We start from the raw sequence: 19,400 nt of genomic DNA on the forward strand, positions 1-19,400 counted from the left end.
CAGAATCTTTCTGTTATTTCTTCCTATGGTCCATATATACAACAGCATTATAATTGGTCACAGGATTTTGATCCATTTTGGTGATTGTGGGTCCAAAAATGTTGGAGAACAACTTCTTTTGGTTACTTACAAGTGTATTTCTAATAACAGAAACAAAGAGCAGATTTAAAAAAAATTAAATAACATTGTCTGTGAGTTTATTTTTTAAAGATTTTAAGGAACGTATATTGCCTTCTGGTACACTGCCTTGAAGAAAGAAATTTGGCTATTCTTCACAATAGCTAGATGCATCACCAAGTCAAATGCATGTTGGAAAGGGTTATCTGTGGGTTCCTTTTACCACAGAATTTACATAATATACAGGCAAAAAGAAATACATTATGTGGTCTGGAGCTAGTCTCATAAATGCTTTTACCTGAGTGGTAAGTTTGCCTATGTGCAAAGGGCCTACATGCTTTGTATTTTTTTTTTAAATATCTGGTAGGTTTTGGTATGTCTCCGTGTATCTGTCACATTTTGGGTTAACATTTGTATTCTGTTCTGTCCTGATACTTAGTATTGTAAAACAGTAGTCCAGTCGGTCATTCCAGAAGAGTTAAAAATTAGGACGGTAGGATTTGCAATATATATCGGAACTTATTCATAATGTGAAACGTTAGGTTTTATCACATTATTCAGAAATAGAGAAATGGGTACACATTTCTTTGAATAGCCAGAGCTTGATTTGGGAATTACAGGGATAGTCCTTGCATGTTTTTCTGTAGAAATCTTTCTTTTTAGCCTGCTAGAAATGCTAATCTCTATAGCAGTGATGACTTCACATATTACAGTAGATTTTCCAGGATGTCCTTGTCCACAGCATATTGTATTTATTTAGATCTATAGAAGTTGCTGTCCAGGACTGTAAGAACCCTTGCCACTTATTTAAAAATTCAAGCTAATCATACAAACAAAAATAAATGCAGCAGGTTCCCTCACACCCTCCCCCTCCAAAACCCCCCTCATCCCAGCCACAGATCCAGACATGAAGGAACAGTGTCGACCTGTTAAGGTGGAGAGAGAGGTTGGTTGCTCTTTCTGAGTGAAGATGTATGTACATGTGCAAAAGCAAACTTTTACTTCACATAGTAGACTCCAAAACTGGCTGTTATGTGTGAATTTTTACTCTGATTGCGCTTACACAGAATGTTGAATACCAATCCAAAATTTATGAATTCAAATTCATGTCACCATCTCTGCTGGTGTGCAAGAAATTTATACAGTATGTGAGTACAGTACCCTACATTTTGCAGATCTGGGTCCTCATGTAATCCATTAGGTTGTGGTCTCTAGGGCCACCTGAGAGTGATTACCAAACCTGTAGCTGCAGAATTCCCATGTTGGAATGAATGGGCTGTGTACCTCAAGTAATGGCTTTAATTGTTTTCAAAGCTGCCAGTAGGTTGCTGTCTAAATTGCTTGTTTTTTTTTTTTAAACTGTTACGTTTGGCAAGTTTGTTTTAATGTTTGGTAATAATTTTTTACCAAATGCTAGAAAGCAGACTTCCTAAAGATAACATTAAAACCCAAACTATTTACTAAGGATGTTAAATATAGATTAATTTACTTGTTGAGTAGTCGATGGGATTTCCATCTATTACTCGATTAGTTGATAGGCACTTCTGCATTCCAGTCGGGGACCTTGTGCATTTCAAAGACGGCACGCCTGGACTAGCGGGAAGTCCTGCTGACTCCGGGCTCCACGCGGGCGCTTCTGCTTTGAAATGCACAAGAGCCAGGCTCTTGTGCATTTCAAAGCGGAAGCGCCCGCGTGGAGCCTGGAGTCAGCAGGACTTCCCGCTGGCCCCGGGCTGCACGCGGCATGCCAGCTTTGAAATGCTTGAGCCAACCAAGTAACTCCCTGGAGTGTCCAGCCCCTGTTTCACAGTAGTCTTAGATCTACTGCTTCCAAAGGAGTACACTCCATCTTACCAGTTCTATCCCAAATCATGGATTTGCTTAATATACAGTACTTACTTATATTTATAATGAAATCAAATATAAGTTAATTTAACAAAGTAATTCAAAATAAGAGTAAGCAGAAATATTGTAAACAGTTGTATTTACATAGACCTAATTAACAAGGTACTCTCTTGTCTAGTAAAATATTGCTCACCAGCACTTTATAACCAGGTTGGCTTTGATTCATCAGACAAACATTGTTGTCAGCTTGTGTCCTCAGGGAAGGCTTCTGTATGTTTCTTTGCATTCCCTGATATACAGTAAAACTCTTAATAGTCCGGCACTCCTGATAGTCCGGCATCAAAATGGCAAGAGCCTAGTGAATGAGCTTCTGCAAAAAATGAGTCACAAGGTAACAGTGGCAGCAGCTGAACTGAGCAAAAAGGGTAAAAAGGGGTTAAAAAAACTCAAACATTACAGTATACTGTATACAGTATGCACAATAAAAAGGGTTAAGAACACTTTATATACAGTATATACTGTATACAGTATATACATAACCAGCTTATAGTTCCTCCGGATACTCCGGCATATCTGATAATCTGGCACCACCTAGGTCTCATAGATTCCGGATTATAGGAAGTCTACTGTACCAGGCTGATCCTTTTCTTTGCATTCCCTGATATACCAGGCTGATCCTTTTATCTTAGTCATAAACAGGATGCTCCGTAGCTGATTGCTGTTTTCCTGTAGGTTTTCTATCTTACGCACTGAAAGATTGCACAAATGTGTATTTTGTATAGTATACAAATAAGCCTACATTTTGAGGCATAAAATACAGAATACACTCATGTCTGGACAGGGAGATAAGCATCTGTAACATCCTGTCTGAAAGATCTATGTCGCCTCTTGATGACCTGCATTAATTCCCAATCCTTAAGAATATGATTTTAATATAGATGCATAAATCCTTAAGCATTGTCCATACATATATTTCTCAGTGATTAGGAAGTGTGATGAGCCCCTGGCTCCCAGTAGAGACCTCACGTGTCATCCTTTGGTGAATTGTTATGCAAATATCTGATGCAGATGCTCCCTATATTCCTTTTGCTAGTTGGCGCAGCAGTGCCTAACACAATGATGCTGTGACCTGGTAGGTCTTTAGCTGCTATAACTAGAAAATTATTGAATAATAATAATAAAGTAAGCAAAGTTGTTAAATGATCTCAGAAGTAATAGAAAAAAGGATGCGTATTTTCATGATTTTCCCTCAATTTGGTTATTGTCTTTTCCATAATAGGAGTTATTTTCCCTCATATTAGATGACTTATTTTGTATGTAATAACTTCTGTGTAATAGTCTGACTAATTCAGATGTAATTTTTATGAACTTACAATGCAAGGGAATTTAATTAATTTCTTGTGAAACTTACTAAATGTTAAAATATTCCAATATGACATTTATAAAGGTAACTCAATTGCCCTTGTAACAGTTTAAAAGTTTAATTTTTAAAATTAAAATGACATTATTATTCTAGCTGCTTATATTAAAAGCTAAATCCTAACATCAGTGCTAGTTCAGTGCTGCTGCTAGGAACCTTCTACCGGTTTGGAGGCAAGCTGAATGTTTGCCCCTAACAGGAGGTGGGTAGTCAGAATGTCACGGACAAATTTCTAACCCCTTCTATTAGAAGAATACAACTCTGTTGACTTGAAGGTGTGTTTTTCCATATTAAAGTATCATAGAATACTTAAACAGGAAAGAAGGTCTTCAGGAGGTCATCAGGACCAGTCCCCTGCACTCATGTCAGGGCCAAGCACCATCCATCTGACATATATTTATCTACCTGTTTTTAAATATTTCCAATGCTGGAGATTCAACAACCTCCCTAGGCAATTTATTCCAATGCTTAACCACTCTGATAGTTAAGAAGTTTTTCCTAGTGTCCAACCTAAACCTCCTGTTGCTTCTTGTCCTATCCTCCGAGATTAAGGAGAATAATTTTTCTCCCTCCTCCTTGTAACACCCTTTTAGATTCTTGAAAGCTGTTATCATGCCCCCTCTCAGTTCTCTTTTCCAGATTAAACAATCCCGGTTCTTTCTGCCTTCCCTCATGTTTTTTAAACCTTTATTTATTTTTGTTGCTCTTCTCTGGACCTTTTCCATTTTCTTCACACCATCCTGAAATGTGGTGCCTAGAATAGGACACAATACTCCAGTTGAGGCCTAATTAGCGCAGAGTAGAACAGAAGAATTAGTTCTTGTGTCTTGTTCACAACACTCCTGTTAATGCAGCCCAGAATAATGTTTGCTTTTTTTTGCAACAGTGTCACACTATTTACTTCTAGTTAGCTTGTGGCCCACTATGACTTCTAGATCTGCAGTATCTCTTTCTGCAGCGCTATTTCCTAGACCAGGGCTACTCAACTTTGGAAGCTCTGGGGGCCACAACGATACTCACAGCAGATGCTGAGGGCTGCAACTTAAGTGTGGTTGTATATACACTTTTGCACTGATGGGTGTGAATACAAAGATTAAGTCTTAAGCCATGGTACTGGACCCAAACGTGGCCCATGTAGGCCAGTCAGCACCTCCCAGGCTCTGCCCACAGTGCTAAGCAGCCAGCACTCCCCACAATGCCCCTGCACTCCTGGCACCCGCTCCTTGGGGACTAGAAATGCCAACACCCCATACCCGGCTTTTCCAGCCATCCCATCTGCTTGCATCTTTCAATGCTCACCCCACCTGGGAGATGCCTTCACATTGTGGAGCGTGTTCCCAGTGGAGGCCATGTTCAAAGGACCCCACGCGAGGTCCATGTGTTGAGCCCCACATAAACCCAGACTGCTCTGCGGGCTGCAAACAAACAGGTTGTGGGCCACATGTTGAGTAGTCCTGTCCTAGACCAGCATTTCCCAAACTATGGGCCGAGGCCCGGTACCGGGCCGCGGGAAAAAAATACCAGGCCTCAGCGTGGCTGCCAGGGTGTTCCGGGCTCCCGGACTGCCCGTTCAGCACTGGGTTCCTCAAGCCCTCTGCCGGGCTGAGCGGATGCAGCCGTATGTTTCAGGCTCCCGGCAGAGGCATAGTGCGGGTTACCAGGTGAGCTGTTATTGCTGGCTGTGGAAGGGGGAGGGGGGATTGGATATGGGCCACAGGGAAGCAGAGTCGGGGCAGTGGAGGTGCCCGGGGGAGATAGGGAGGGGAACTGGCTGGCGGAAGCAGGGCTGGCCAGGGGAGATCGCACGGGTGGGAACCGTCTGGCGGGGGCAGTGAAGCTGGCTGGGGGAGATCGCGGGGCAGGGTTGGCCGGGGGGGGGGGCAGTGGGGCTGGCCGGGGGAGATAGCGGGGGGGGGGGGGACTGGCTGACAGAAGCTGGGCTGGCTGGGGGTGTGGGAGCAGTGGGGCTGGCCAGGGGAGATCAAGCAGGGGGGGAGAACCCGCTCGCGGGGGAAGTGAGGCTGGCTGGGGCAGACCGCAGGCCTGGCTGGGCAACTGGCTGGCGGAAGCAGGGCTGGCAGGGGGTGGGCAGTGGGGCTGGCCAGGGGAGATCACGGTGGGGAGGGGGAGAACCGGCTGACAGAAGCAGGGCTGGCTGGGGGGGCAGGAGCAGTGGGGCTGGGCCAGGAGAGATCACAGGGGGGAGGGCAGGAAACCAGCTCGCGGGGGCAGCAGGGCTTGCCAGGAGAGATTGGGAGAGAATCGGCTGGCAGAGACAGCTGGGCTGGCCGGAGAGGGGAGGGGCAGAATCGGCCAGTGGTGACCAGGACAGTTCAGGGCGCACGCAGATCCTGAATAAAAATGTAAAAGCAGTGCCTTTTAAATATCCCCACTGCAGACAGTGAGGTTTAAGGCACTGCAATGTGTCAGAATGGAGAGAACCTGGTGCATTCACCATCCAGAATGATAATATGGATAAATTCCAAAGATGGTGTCAGCTTTCTGAAAATAAATGAGCCCCTTTTCAATACAATACAGGCAGTCTCCGGGTTACGTACAAGATAGGGACTGTAGGTTTGTTCTTAAGTTGAATCTGTGTGTAAGTCGGAACTGGCATCCAGACTCAGCCGCTGCTGAAACTGACCAGCGCTGACTACAGGAAGCCCGAGGCAGAGTTGCTCTGCCCTGGGCTTCCTGGAATCAGCCTCTGATCAGTTTCAACAGGCTGAATCTGGACGCCAGTTCCAACTTACATATAGATTCAACTTAAGAACCCCAGGCGTCCCCAAGTCAGCTGCTGCTGAAACTGACCAGCGGCTGATTGCAGGAAGCCCGGGGCAGAGCAACTGTGCCTCAGGCTTCCTGTAGTCAGCCACTGGTCAGTTTCAGCAGCGGCTGACTTGGGGACTCCTGGGGCAGAGCAGCTGGGGTGCTGCTGGGTTGCTCCAGTAGCGCCGCTCCTCAGCGCTACTGGATCAACCCAGCAGCACCCCAGCTGCTCTGCCCCAGGCGTCCTGATTCAGCCGCTGCTGAAACTGACCAGCAGCGCTGAATCAGGATGCCTGGGGCAGAGCAGCTGGGGTGCTGCCGGGTTGGTCCAGTAGCGCCCAGAGCAGCGCTGCGGGACCAACTGGCAGCGCCCCAGCTGCTCTACCACAGGCGTCCAGAGAAAAGCCGGGTCTGCAGACCAGGGAGATGTGGGCGGCGGACCGAGAAGCACCGCGGTCCCGCCGCCCGGGTCCTCCGCAGCTTTGCTCCGCGTCTCCCTGGTCTGCTGGACCCGCTTTGACTGAACCGCCGCTGCTGCCGCTTTGACTGGACGGTCCCCAGCAGACCACAGGCACCCTGACTGAAGCCGCAGCCGCGGGGGGTCCCGCGCCTCAGAGGCTTTGCCAGAGCAAAGCCTCAGAGGCGCGGCACCCCGCTGCCGCTGCGGCTCTGCTCCCCGTGTCCCTGGTCTGCTGGGGAGGGGGGGGGCGCAGCTAGTGTGCTCCCCCCCCCCCCCCAGCAGACCAGGCTTTTGTTTTGGACTCTGGGGCAGAGCAGCTGGGGCGCTGCCGATTGGTCCTGCAGCGCCCGCTCTGGGCACTACTGGACCAACCCGGCAGCACCCCAGCTGCTCTGCCCCAGGTCCTGATTCAGCCGCTGCTGGTCAGTTTCAGCAGCGGCTGAATCAGGACGTCTGGGGCAGAGCAGATGGGGTGCTGCTGGGTTGGTCCAGTAGCACCCCAGCTGCTCTGCCCCAGGCGTCCCCAAGTCAGCTTCTGCTGAAACTGACCAGCGCTGACTACAGGAAGCCCCAGGCAGAGTTGCTCTGCCCCTGGCATCCTGGAATCAGCTGCTGATCAGTTTCAGCAGCAGCTGACTTGGGGACGCCTGGGGTTCTTAAGTTGATTCTGTATGTAAGTCAGAACTGGCGGTCAGTTTCAGCAGTGTCTGAATCTGGACGCCAGTTCTGACTTACATACAGATTCAACTTAAGAACAAACCTACAGTCCCTATCTTGTACGTAACCCGGGGACTGCCTGTAGTACAATAAAGTGGCTATGTGGGAACCATGTTATATAAACATGCGCAAGTGTGAGATAACGTTAGCTCAGAGGTGGGCAAAGCTGGAGCTAGCCCGCCAGGCTGATGGATTCAGCCCGAGGCCACCTTGCCACTCCACCACCTGCAGGCCAATCAAGACCTGGGGATGGGTGAGTGCTCAAAGTTTCCTCCTCCTCCCCTCACCCCAATGGTGCATGGTGGCTAGAGAGAAACATTGGCTGTTTTAAAATAGCCGGCGTTTCTCTCTAGCTGCCGTGCGACCCTGGCAGGGCAGGAGGGCTAGAGACTTTGCGCACTTTTAGTTTGTTAGAGAGGGAAAAGTGCCATTTATCTGACTCTGCGTATGGGAAAGATACAGCTTGGTCTACTGTAGGAGTTATTTATACATGTGTGTATGTATAACTACATCACTCTGAGGTCTGGTCTACACTAGAACCTTAGTTTGAAATAAACCCCTCTACCCCCCAGGGTTGAATTTGTAAGCAATGCGTCCACACCACCAAGCCCCTTATTCTGAAATAAAGGACTGTGGAATTCAAACTCTGTAGTCCTGCTTTTCATGAGGAATAATGCTATTCCTGGACTTGTAAGTCTGAAATTATGTTAGTGTGGACACTCCAGTGCTGCTAATTTGAACAAATTGGTCTCCGGGAGGCCTTCCATAGCTCCCCAGAGTGTTTCCTGGGGCTCTAAGGTTGAGGTAGCGTGTCTATATTAACAGAGCTTGCCTTGGACTACATTCAATTCTTCCCTGTAGTGAGGATACGGAACTTCAAATTTGTAAAATCGGGTGCCCGGAAGTTGTACTTAGTAAATTCAAAATAATCTGTAGCGTAGACATGGCCTGAGTGACATAGTTATACCAACCAAACTCCAGGCGTATGTAGCACTATATACAGGAGGGCTTCACTCATTAGCAGAGCTATGGCCTTTCAGGAAGGTAGAGTACCTACACCAACAGGAGAAGCTCTTCACTAAATGCCTCAGGCATAGCTGTGCTTGCTGCACTGTTGAAGGTGTAGACAAGCCCTCATATTTAATCAGGGATTTCCTTGTTTTACATTGTATTTGCTATTCATGCTGCATTTACTCCAAACTTTTTCATAAAAAGATTCATTACTTTTTTTGGGGGTGGGAGGAACAACTTTGGAGCTGGTGTTTGGAGTCATGTCTGTTTGATTGGTATGAACAATTATTTTTAAATCTGAAATGGTTCTCACTTTATCCAGAAGATACTTTCCTTATACAACAGGGTTTCTCAGAGTGGACTGCAGGCTTACTTTGGGAAAACTGTTATTGGCTTGCACCACTTAGTTTACCTAAAGGGTCCATAGTCATGGAGCCTTGCGGCTCTCATTGGCTCTGGTTCACCATTTCCAGCCAAGGAAACTGGAGCTAATGGGAGTCACAAGACTCTGTGTCTGTGGACTCTTTAGGTAAACAAACCTGCATGTACCCATTAGTGGCTTTCCCAAGTGGACTCGTGGCCCACTTTGAAGAACTCTCTTATAGAGGAAACTGTTTCTTGAAATGCCCGGTTTAAAAAAAGACTGAACTTTTTTAATGTAACTGTATTTTTAATGTTACAGTACTCATAACATCAAAGAACACTTTCTGAAGGTGAGAGAACACAAACCTTCTCCTATTTGTCACTTTATAGGCAGTGGGACTGTGACCTCATATAAACCTGCAGAGATTTAGTATAATATCCTTAGCTTGAGGGCAACATTCTGAAAACTTTGTGGATTTTCTTTTAACCTGGCTCAGTCTACAAACTTATGTCTTCCTTATTATTTCCGTTTAGCATTACAGTACAATTGATGTTGATAGAGACCATGCAGAAACGGAACTAAAAAAAACCCCAAACAGCACCCCCCCAAACCAAATGCAATTAAAAAAATCTTTTGCATAGTTGGCATAGAAATAGTGTCTAGAAATGTTCTTGGCTGCCTTTCTTTCAGCTGCTGACAGCAAGCACAACAGAGCTATTACTTCCTGTATTTGGTTCATATGGATTGTCATAAATAGTAAGACCATATATTTATTTTTAAAATTAATTTAATTCATTGAAGATGAATGTCCTGACATGTGTGTACGTGTTAGTTAATGGAAAGCTGCAGATGTAAAAATCAGCTCTTCATGTCATGCCAACAAATTAAAACAGCCGTGTATGCTGTATTCTCCACAGGTGTGTGTGTTTGTTAGGACTGTTTGAAGCACACGTTAGCTAATAGCCCATATATAATTTGGAAGAAGATATCTTCAGTGGAAGACCCTCAAGGGATAAATGGAAAGTCTGTAAGTAAACAACATGTCAGCCCTAAGGAAAGAGTTATTACTTTTAAAGTTGTAATTGTTTTGTCATAACTGAGTAGTTGGAAACTCCTTAAAGTGAAATACCTTCTTTTAAGGATTTGAGGCTGTGAACTCTAATATGAGAGGATAGAGGCCTATTCCAAAGCTGCATTACATTATATACGCTTTTAAAGATATTTTTGATGTTTCATACTACAATACAGCATTTGTTCCTGTCTTTAAGTATTTATCATATTAGATTTGCTCATAACATTTTAATCCTGTTCGCCAGTCTCCTAAACAATTTATTTCAGTTTACCTGCTTTTTGTATGTGGTTGTGAGATTGTATGCCAAATTCGCTGCTGAAATAAATGGGCACAACTCCTGCTGTGAATTTAGTGCAAAGTCTCATAATTCATCTTTACATACAATGACAAAACATGTTACTCTGAAATTATGATATTTAGCGATGCAGTTGTTTCCAGTAAATGAGTTTTACAAGCCACATTGGTAGGAAGCTTTGCATACTGCTTGAGAATGTAATGAGGCTATTAATAACACATTTTAATACTATAAATAAGTCTTCATAGCTTGCATGATTGTACATTCCTTAGCTTGTTTTATTGTACAATTCTCAATCAGTACTAAGTGAACCCTCTAAATTTTAACTTTTATCCTTGACTAGCAGGCTATGCCCCATGCTCGCTACACTCGCCAATCCCTCCTCCCTCCACCCCGGTGGCTTTTGTGGTCAGAGAGCGTGATGACATCCTGAGAGCATGATGACATCATTCTGTCGCCTGGCAGGAAAAACTTTTTTATATGTTGAGAGTGATTATAAAACAGATCAGGAAACAGCCTACATGCAATCCTACTTTTGTCTGACTAATTTTTACTTATAAAAATAACTCCTAAGACTGCTATTAACTTAAATATTAGAGACTTTTTCCTATCTTTTTAAGTTTATTTACTTGGTGTATTTACTAGCACTTAAATATAGGTGGTCAGTTTTACTGTTTCCCTTGTATAATCTGTTTTCTTTGTTTGGGTGAGTTTTTTATATAGCAACAAAGTAAAGAAATTACTAACCAAGAAGAAGGGTGACATCCAAAAAGTGAGTAATAGCATGCTGATTAGGGACCACAGATGTAGTCCATTTTTCTGATAGGGGAAGAATTTTCCTTTCAGTATTTGTCTTCTCATTCCCTGGTCTACTTTTTACTTTCTGAAGTAATATGGCTGCTACCACTTGGCTTAGACTTTTATTTCACAGTAAGAGTTCATGTCCAAGTTGGGATACTGTATCCATTGCTAATACAGAAATGTGTAGATCAGACCAATCCACATTCAACACTGTTTCAGAAACTGTGATTGAACCTCGCTTAAATGGTTTGTTCAATTATGATTTCTAAACTGGTTCTGAACATTAATTGGTCCTGTTTGCACAAGTAGTTAAACAGTTTTATGAACCACCACAGCAGTATCTGTGCCTGTCATCTGTTGAGCACTTCCCTGGAGATCTAGGAAAGATTCTGTGTGATGCAACCAGAATTTGTATATGGCTTTTATTAAAATACTAGACAGTCTGTACTTTAAATATTGCCATGTGTATTGGTCAGGTGCACAGTATTGATGGACACTGTGTAAGTGGTTATCAAAGTTGTCATTAACAGAAAGTACCATGAGGGGCTGCTGTGTAGCACCTTGATGGTCACTAAAGGGAGTTTCCCTGTCAAGATATGTGTAGGTCACTGGAGCTGTTCAGTTTATATTGTCCAAATATGTACAGCATTGGAGTGAGTAGGAGGTGGAGATGAGGACAGGCAGCCCAGATGTGCCTGCCTATACGGTACAATGCACTACACTATTTGCTGGTGAGTTTTGTGTGTGTATATCTGTCAGCTTACTTCCAGTTCCACATGGTGTCTGGTTGACAAGTCTGTCCATAATTCATAAAATTAAATCAGATATTAGCTAGAAGATTGTGTGTACCTCTAAATTCACCTGCCTCATTCTATCCAGAATTGTTGCCCATAGATAGGCTAAAATCCTCTACTCTTTAAGCTGGAAGTGTGATTCTTAGCTTGTGGAGACAAACTTGTACTATGTCTCATTGAGCTAAGATGCTAAAAATAGACTGTACCTGCAGCAGTGTGAATGGTGGGACAGGCTAGTTGCCCCAAGTGTATGCCCATCTGATACCTTAGGATCATAGAGCTGGAGGAGACCTCAGAAGGTCATCACGTCCAGCCCCCTGCCCAAGGCAGGACCAATCCCAACTAAATCAACCTAGCCAGGGCTTTGTCAAGCTGAGACTTAAACACCTCTAGGGATGGAGATTCCACAACCACGCTAAGTAATCCATTCCAGTGCTTCACTACTCTTCTAGTGAAATAGTTTTTCCTAATATCCAACCTAGACCTCCCTCACTGTAACTTGAGACCATTGCTCCTTGTTCTGCCATCCGTCACTACTGTGAACAGCCTTTCTCAATCCTCTTTGGAACCTCCCATCAGGAAGTTGAAGGCTGCTATCAAATCCCCCCTCACTCTCTTCTCTTCTGAACATTAAACAAACCCAAATCCCTCACTCTCTCCTCATAGGTCATGTGCTCCAGCCCCCTAATCATTTTGGTTGCCCTCCGCTGAATCCTCTCCAGTCCGTCCACAGCCTTTCTGTAGTGAATGGCCCACAACTGGACACAGTATTCCAGATGTGGCCTCACCAGAGCTGAATAAAGGGGAATAATCACTTCTCTGGATCTGCTGGCAATGCTCCTCCTAATGCACTCTAATATGCCATTAGCCTTCTTGGCTACAAAGGCACACTGTTGACTTATATCCAGCTTCTCATCCACTGTAATCCCTAGGTCCTTTTCTGCTGAAAGGCTAAATATGTGACATGTTTAAACAATCCCATCATTCTCACTGTTGTGGCTACACTGTTTATAGCGCATTAGGGGAATGTCTAGACTGCATCCCTCTGCCGACAGATTAGGTAGGTTGACATTGCAAATGCAGCTTAGGTAGGTTGACATTGCAAATGAAGCAGGGATTTAAATATCCCGTGCCTAATTTGCATACAAATGGTCACCGCATTTTGCCGACTCAGCACCTTGTCAGCAAAAAGCGGCAGTCTAGAGAGGGATCTGTTGAGAAAGAAAGCCTTTTTTTAACAGATCCCTTATGCCTCCTCCAAGGAGGTTTACAGGATCTGTTGAAAAAGGCTTTATTTCTTGACAGATCCCGCTCTAGACTGAGGCTTTTTGCCGACAAGGTGCTGAGTCGGCAAAATGCGGTGGCCATTTTTATGCAAATTAGGCACGGGATATTTAAATCCCTGCTTCATTTGCAATGTCGACCTACCTAATCTGCATCCCTCTGCCGACAGAGGGATGCACTCTAGACCTACCCTAGGGGCATCATGCTCCAATTTGAAGTTCAGACATCCTTTATGTTTAAATCTTGTTTAATGAAAATAATTATTATGAGAACCCATTTTTAGTCTCTTTCATGGGTAAATGAATCTCTTCCCCAAACTTCCTGTGCTTGGTGCAAAGCTGTAACCAAAGTATGATTTTAAATGCTAAAATTAAATTATTGGTAGTTCATTATTGAGTATCACCCTTTGCACAGGTATACATCTAATTGGAGCATTTCTGAATATCTTGACTTGAGTCTCAGTTTTACTGTTACTTTTTTATATCAACTAATCACATAGGTTGCTTTTTTTCTCTCTCAATTTGTATTTAACTACTTGGTAAAGTTCAGCATATCCATTTCTTTGTGCAATTAATTAGAAGGACCCGCCTCAGGGACTTCAATAAAGGATGGCTATTCGTGTATTTGAGAATAATGTGCACACTTTCTAAAACGACTCCATTCATATTTTGTCAGTATATATCCAAGTGGATCTCTCCATGCATCATGGAGTGCTATGTGCACCTAATGCCAGACGATCTGGCAGAATTACGGCCCACTCCATGAGAGGGCAAGCAACAACCTCCACCTCCCTGGAGGTCGTCCCATTACACGATATCTGTGAAGTGGTGACCTGATGCTCCATACATATCTTTCCTCCCACTATGCCTTTGACCAGAGAGCACCTGTAGAGACAACTGTGGTCTGTGCTGTCCTGCAAAGGTGATACCTCTTGCATTATGGCACCCACTTAGAAACTGATCATTGCTTCATAGTCACTTGCATTTGGAACACAGAGGGGTTGCCTCTTGAAGAAGAGGAGGTTACTTACTGTAACTGGAGGCTCTTTGAGATGTGTGGCTTCCTATTTGTATTCCCCGGTGGTGTGGACAGCCCTATTTAACTGTAAGAAGGTGACTGAGGGTGCATTTACCAAATGACTTCTTATTACCTGGCCTTGAGTGTGAGGCAACGTACTATGTGCATGTGGGTACTGCTGCTGAAAATTTCTGGCTCTGGTGTCTGGTGCATATGTGCATGCATGCTTGGAATACAAATAGGAACCATAGATCTGGAAGAACAACCCATTTCAGATAAATAACCTCCTTGTATGCTTAACTTTATACCCTGTTGTCCCTTTGGGCATGTCTACACAGCAAAGTTATTTCAAAATAACAGCCGTTATTTTGAATTAACTTTACTAGCGTCTACACAGCCAAACTGATATTTCGAAATTGATTTGAAATAGTGGAGTGCTTATTTCGAATTTGGTAAACCTCATTCCACGAGGAATAATGCCAAATTTGAAATAGCTATTTCGAAATAAGTGCTGTGTAGACACTTATATCAAAATAGGGGGCCTCCAGCCTTCCCAGGGTGCCCTGGTGGCTACTCCAGCCTCAACCAAGAACACTCCTTTCCCTCTCATCTCCCCAGAGCCCTTACAGGGGTTGACTCTGGCCACAGTGCCTGTGCCAGTTCCAAGCCTGCCAGCCGAGAGCCAGCAGTCGCTGCCCCTGACCCAGTGGCCCCAAAACATGAGCCAGCAAGCCACTGGAAGCCAGCCCTCCTCCACTCCCCAGGAGCAGTCTGCCAGCTCCCAGGAGCCTGCCAGGGCCCGGAGAAGGCGGGCACCTTACTGGTCCAGGGTGGAGATCATGGACCTTATTCAGGTTTGGGGGGAATGCCCCCAACGTCCATGATCTCCGCATTAGACGGAGGAAGGCAGCCAGCCTGGCCACCAAAGGCTACATGCAAATCAAGGAGCAGGTCTGCATGAAAATCAAGTTGGTCCAGCAAGACCCCCAACCCTGAGCTCTGAGCTTCCCCTCCTCCTTCTTCCCCTTGCTTCCGCCTTCCAGCTCCCTCCTCCCAGGTTTTCTGCTCCCCTCTTCCACCCTTTCTTCTCCCGCCTCCTTTCCCCAGTCTCACCAGAGTTTCATTTCCTCCCCCGCCCCCTGCCAGTTTTGTTAAATAAAGAGCATTTGTGTTCATGAAAATACATGTATTTTATTTGACATCAGGAAAGGGGTTAGGGAGGGGTAAGTGAAAGGATGTGAGGGAGGAATGAAGCACAATCCCCCAGTGGGGCAGGCCAGGGAGTCTCTTAGTGCTCCTCAGGGTTGAAACTCTCCCGCAGGGCCTCCTGGATACTGACAGTCCCCCGGTGGACCTCCAGGATGGCGTCCTGCAGAAAGCGCAGCCAGGCTCACAGCAAGGCATCCATGAGAAGTACCAGAATGCCCAGGAGCAGCTCTGTCTCTGTTGCAGAGTGCTGTGGTATCCCGAGTGAGGGCAACCAGAGCATACAGAGACAAAATGCTTTGCTGTCCCTCATGAGGTAGGCAAGCAAGCAGGCAAAGCTGAGAACTGGCTGTGGGGGTGGGAGTCCCTTTAAACACAGGTCTCAGCCTCAGGCAGCAGCCACACAAAGTGTGACCTTATGCCCTGCCAGACCTGGTTCTGGCCGACCTTAAATGCAATTCAGCATCCACTCAGTGTGGATGCACTATTTCGAAATAGCAAAACACTATTTTGAACTGCATTTTGTGTGTAGACATGTTATTTCAAAATAGTTATTTCAAAATTACTTATTTTGAATTAATGGTGTAGTGTAGACCCACCCTTTGCAATTAAGAGGGCTATTTACACTTTATACTATAATAAGTCTTTGTAGGATTAGGGATTAAATATAATACTTGTGGTTTCTCTCCATTTTGTGAATTTTTGTAGTTTATTGCCAGTGGTATGGGGTAGACAATTGCATTATTAGACTAATTCCTAGGATAGTTTTCCCCACATGAATATGCCAGTGAAAAACCACAATTCCTCCAAATCATTGTTTCCTAAAGTGGGCTGCTTTGAAAACTGCTAGTGGACCCATGCGTCTTTGTTTACCTAAAGGGTCTGTAGCCACGGAGCCTCACAGCTCCCATTGGCTCTGGTTCGCCTCTTCCAGCCATGGGGAGCCATAGGAAGCGGCAGTCCAGGCCACATTGCTTCCCCTGGCTCTCTTGAAAACAGAATTGCAGGCCGTGAAGTTCCATGGTTATGGACCCTTTAGGTAAATTAATGACACTGGCCTGTTAGCAGCTTTTCTAAAGTGGACCTGTAGTCCACTTTGAGAAACACTGCTCCAAATGAAGTGGTGCTTTTGTGATGTGGACAAATGCTAGCAGAGTTGAAATCATCCAACTCATTTGATTTCTGTATTTCTTTAAAAGTGAATATTGGACTGTTTTAATGTATGGTTTTTCTTTAGACAACACATACTTAACTGCCTTTTGAAAGTGTGTTACTTATAGTAAGACAGGATTCTACAATTTAACAAACTTTCATGCAGCTGTGAGAATGTGGCATATGCATGAAGTCTCTTACCAGCTTGAAAATCTTGATAAAGTTGTAGTTGAGCTTTTAACAGTTAAAAACAAACTGCCAGTGAAGTTTATTTTCTTTTTTACTGAGTTTTCTGGACCATTGTTCCGCTTGAGGAGCCATGTTTGTTAGTTTTGGCTCACAGACTTCTCTTCCTTAAGGATAAACTATCCTTAGGCACTTGCACAACTATGCATTAAAAGACTGCATAGCAGTTTATTCACAGCCTCCGCTCATGCAGAATTCAACTGTGTGACTTCCTGGCTTAAAGGGGGGGGGGTGCATCCGTAATGTAAATACCTAGTTGATTTTGTGGAAAAGTAGGACCTATTTTGTTTGTTCTTGTAAAAGATTCCTGCTGGAAGCTTTACTTTAAAGTTGGCATTTAGCCTTCTCTGCTGTGACTTGGATACTGATCTGATTTTGTGCTTTCATGGACGTTTTTTATATTTTTAACATTTTAATTCAGCATTAGCTTTGCTTACAAGCTACATAGCAGAATAAAATTGCATTACAAACATTGTAGTATTAGATTTTATCACCATTTATTTCTTCTAGTCTGCCCAGGGATTTCTACATGTTCAGTAGAACTAATTTGCAGTCAGACACTGAGGTCTTCTAGAAGGCCAGCAGGCTCCACAAATTAATTTATCCAAATAACCAATCCCTCATAGGCCAACCATAGAAGGACACCAAAATGGTCTAAGTAGGCAAAGCCCCCTTTTGAAGTCTGGAATGTTTTGACTGACTTGAAGCAGGCGGCTGGAATGAAAGGATAATTTTCAGTGACCCATGGGATTTTTTACCATTTTCAAATATTAGGTAAAACAAAGAGAAATTGCTTGGTCTAATTTAGAAAGACTTAGCAATCCGGAAGGTATCCAGACTAAGAATAAAGTACTAAGGTATATATCAGAAGCTCATTCACTGGACTTCACAGTTGAACTTTTATTTGTGTGTGTATAAGACTGTACAGTAAAATATGCAGATAATATCCATACAGTGTAAATAAGAAATATGTGACCACGTTACTGTTTTAAAAGCTACAGTATTCATTTATGATTTCAACTTCAAAGATTGTCAAGAAATACCTTCTTCTATAGAGGGCCCAAATCCTGGTCCCTTCAAACTACATACAAGATTTCCCTTAATTTTCAATGGTAGCAGGGGTTTGACCCAAGGTAAGATTTAGCCAATAAGAGGAAAATATTTTAATACCAAATATCAATATATAATGATTCCCAGAAAATATTTTTGGATAGAGGATGTGAACGAAAAAGGATTTTTTTTTTTAAGGATCCCAATCAAGAATGTTTCTTTAGCAAATTTAGGGCAATATTCTGCAACCATTCTCCCTGCTGGACTGCTACTGAATTTCACAAAGGGAAGCAGGGAGAATCCATATTTAGGTGACTTAATAAGAGTTCTGAGCACCCACAGTTCTAATTGATTTCAGCAACTTTGGGTAACAGACTACTTTTTTATGTAAGAACTTTCTTCTACACACCTGTGGTTGAAAATTTTTGCCAAATGTACTATGCAGATGCAAGTTGGTGGACCCAGTCTTGTGCGCAGCAGCATTAATAGTACAGACCTTACAGCAGCTGCAGAACCTACCAGATCTCAATTACAAAAAGCCTAAAAATGGTGCTGAGTCTTGAAGAAAAGATAGGCCTCGCTAGTGTAGTATGAAGACTTATGCATGGAGAGAAAGCACCAGGCCCCCAATGACCTCTCTCTGCCCATGCTTCTGCAAAGCATGTTTCTTAAAAGAATGTTGAGACATGGAAGGAAATCTCTCTCTGACCTTCCCCTTTCCTTCTAATACCCTTGGCTGCTCTTTGTGTAGAATATATTAGGTCTGGAGTAACTCTCACTTCCTGTGCAGTCCTGCCTATGATGTAGGTAAGATAAAGGGTTGGAGTGGTACGATGTTCTGCTTTAGGGATGGTATGTATTTGTGTCCCTTATTTATGTTACATTTACTTACTTCCCTGACTCTGTCAGTTCTGTACCTCCTATATGTGGAGGGGTCCGCTAGCCAAATTCACAGTCATTCTTATGTGGCCTAATGAAGCTTAAAACAATCCTCATCCTGAATTTCTCTTGCATCTGAACACAGAGGAGTACTGTATTAATTGGAAAGTAAGTTAGAATGATAGGGAAGTTGGTTTAAATGCATTAAGCACAAAACCATAAAGTTTAAGGTTGAATTTTCAAATGTAACTTTATATTTTGTGACTTGAGTGATTTCTCAAACATAACATTTAAGTTCAAGTTTTCTGTGCAGAATGTTTTCACATCCAGGTTATGCTCTAGCTTTAACTTGAGGAATAATTTTCTCACCAGTTAGTAATGTAAATGCTAACTTTGTCATATTGTATTGAATTATATTTGCTGTGAGTGAAATTAATCATGTTAGTACCTTATTTAAAATAGAAGAAATTCAAATTCCATGGCTATAGGAGACAAACATCTCTCTGTTCCTTTATGCCTTGCTTTAGTTGCATTTTTTCTAGACTCTCTCAGAAGATGAAGATTCACTCCCCCTTTGTCTTTCTAGAGAATAAAATACTAAGATGTAAATTAAATATATCTCTAAAAATCAGAGGTGAGGTTTCATAGGGGCTTAACCCACAATAATTGTGGGAACATAGGATTTGCCATTCTGTCTCACGTTCTTGGAACCTGAAACTTAGTATTCTGCCACCAGCATTCACAAAGAGGTGAGCTCATCCTCTTTCACCCCTCAGTAATGCCTGTAGGTAATTGTGCAATGCTATGTATGGGGAGAAAACTCTTGCCTGACTTCTGTGGTGGTTAGTTTATAATCTGAAGCCTAGGATTTGATTACCTTTATCAGAGTTCACATAACTAT

The 19,400-nt window shown here is 43.7% G+C and overlaps 1 protein-coding gene across 2 annotated transcripts in view; it reads left to right on the forward strand.

Moving 5' to 3' along the window:
* The window catches only part of EYA1 (EYA transcriptional coactivator and phosphatase 1), a 222,870-nt gene that overhangs the window by 1,758 nt on the left and 201,712 nt on the right, over positions 1–19,400 (forward strand). Inside the window, exon 2 of one of the 2 annotated variants that reach the window (XM_075920531.2) lies at positions 9,621–9,730. The exons of the other annotated variant lie outside the window; for it this stretch is intronic. The gene's annotated coding sequence lies outside the window, so the exon portion shown is untranslated. The remainder of the gene's footprint in view (positions 1–9,620; positions 9,731–19,400) is intronic. 2 annotated transcript variants of the gene reach the window in all.

Source organism: Pelodiscus sinensis, chromosome 2, assembly GCF_052426305.1.
Source record: "Pelodiscus sinensis isolate ZL-2025 chromosome 2, ASM5242630v1, whole genome shotgun sequence".
Taxonomy (NCBI): domain Eukaryota; kingdom Metazoa; phylum Chordata; order Testudines; family Trionychidae; genus Pelodiscus; species Pelodiscus sinensis.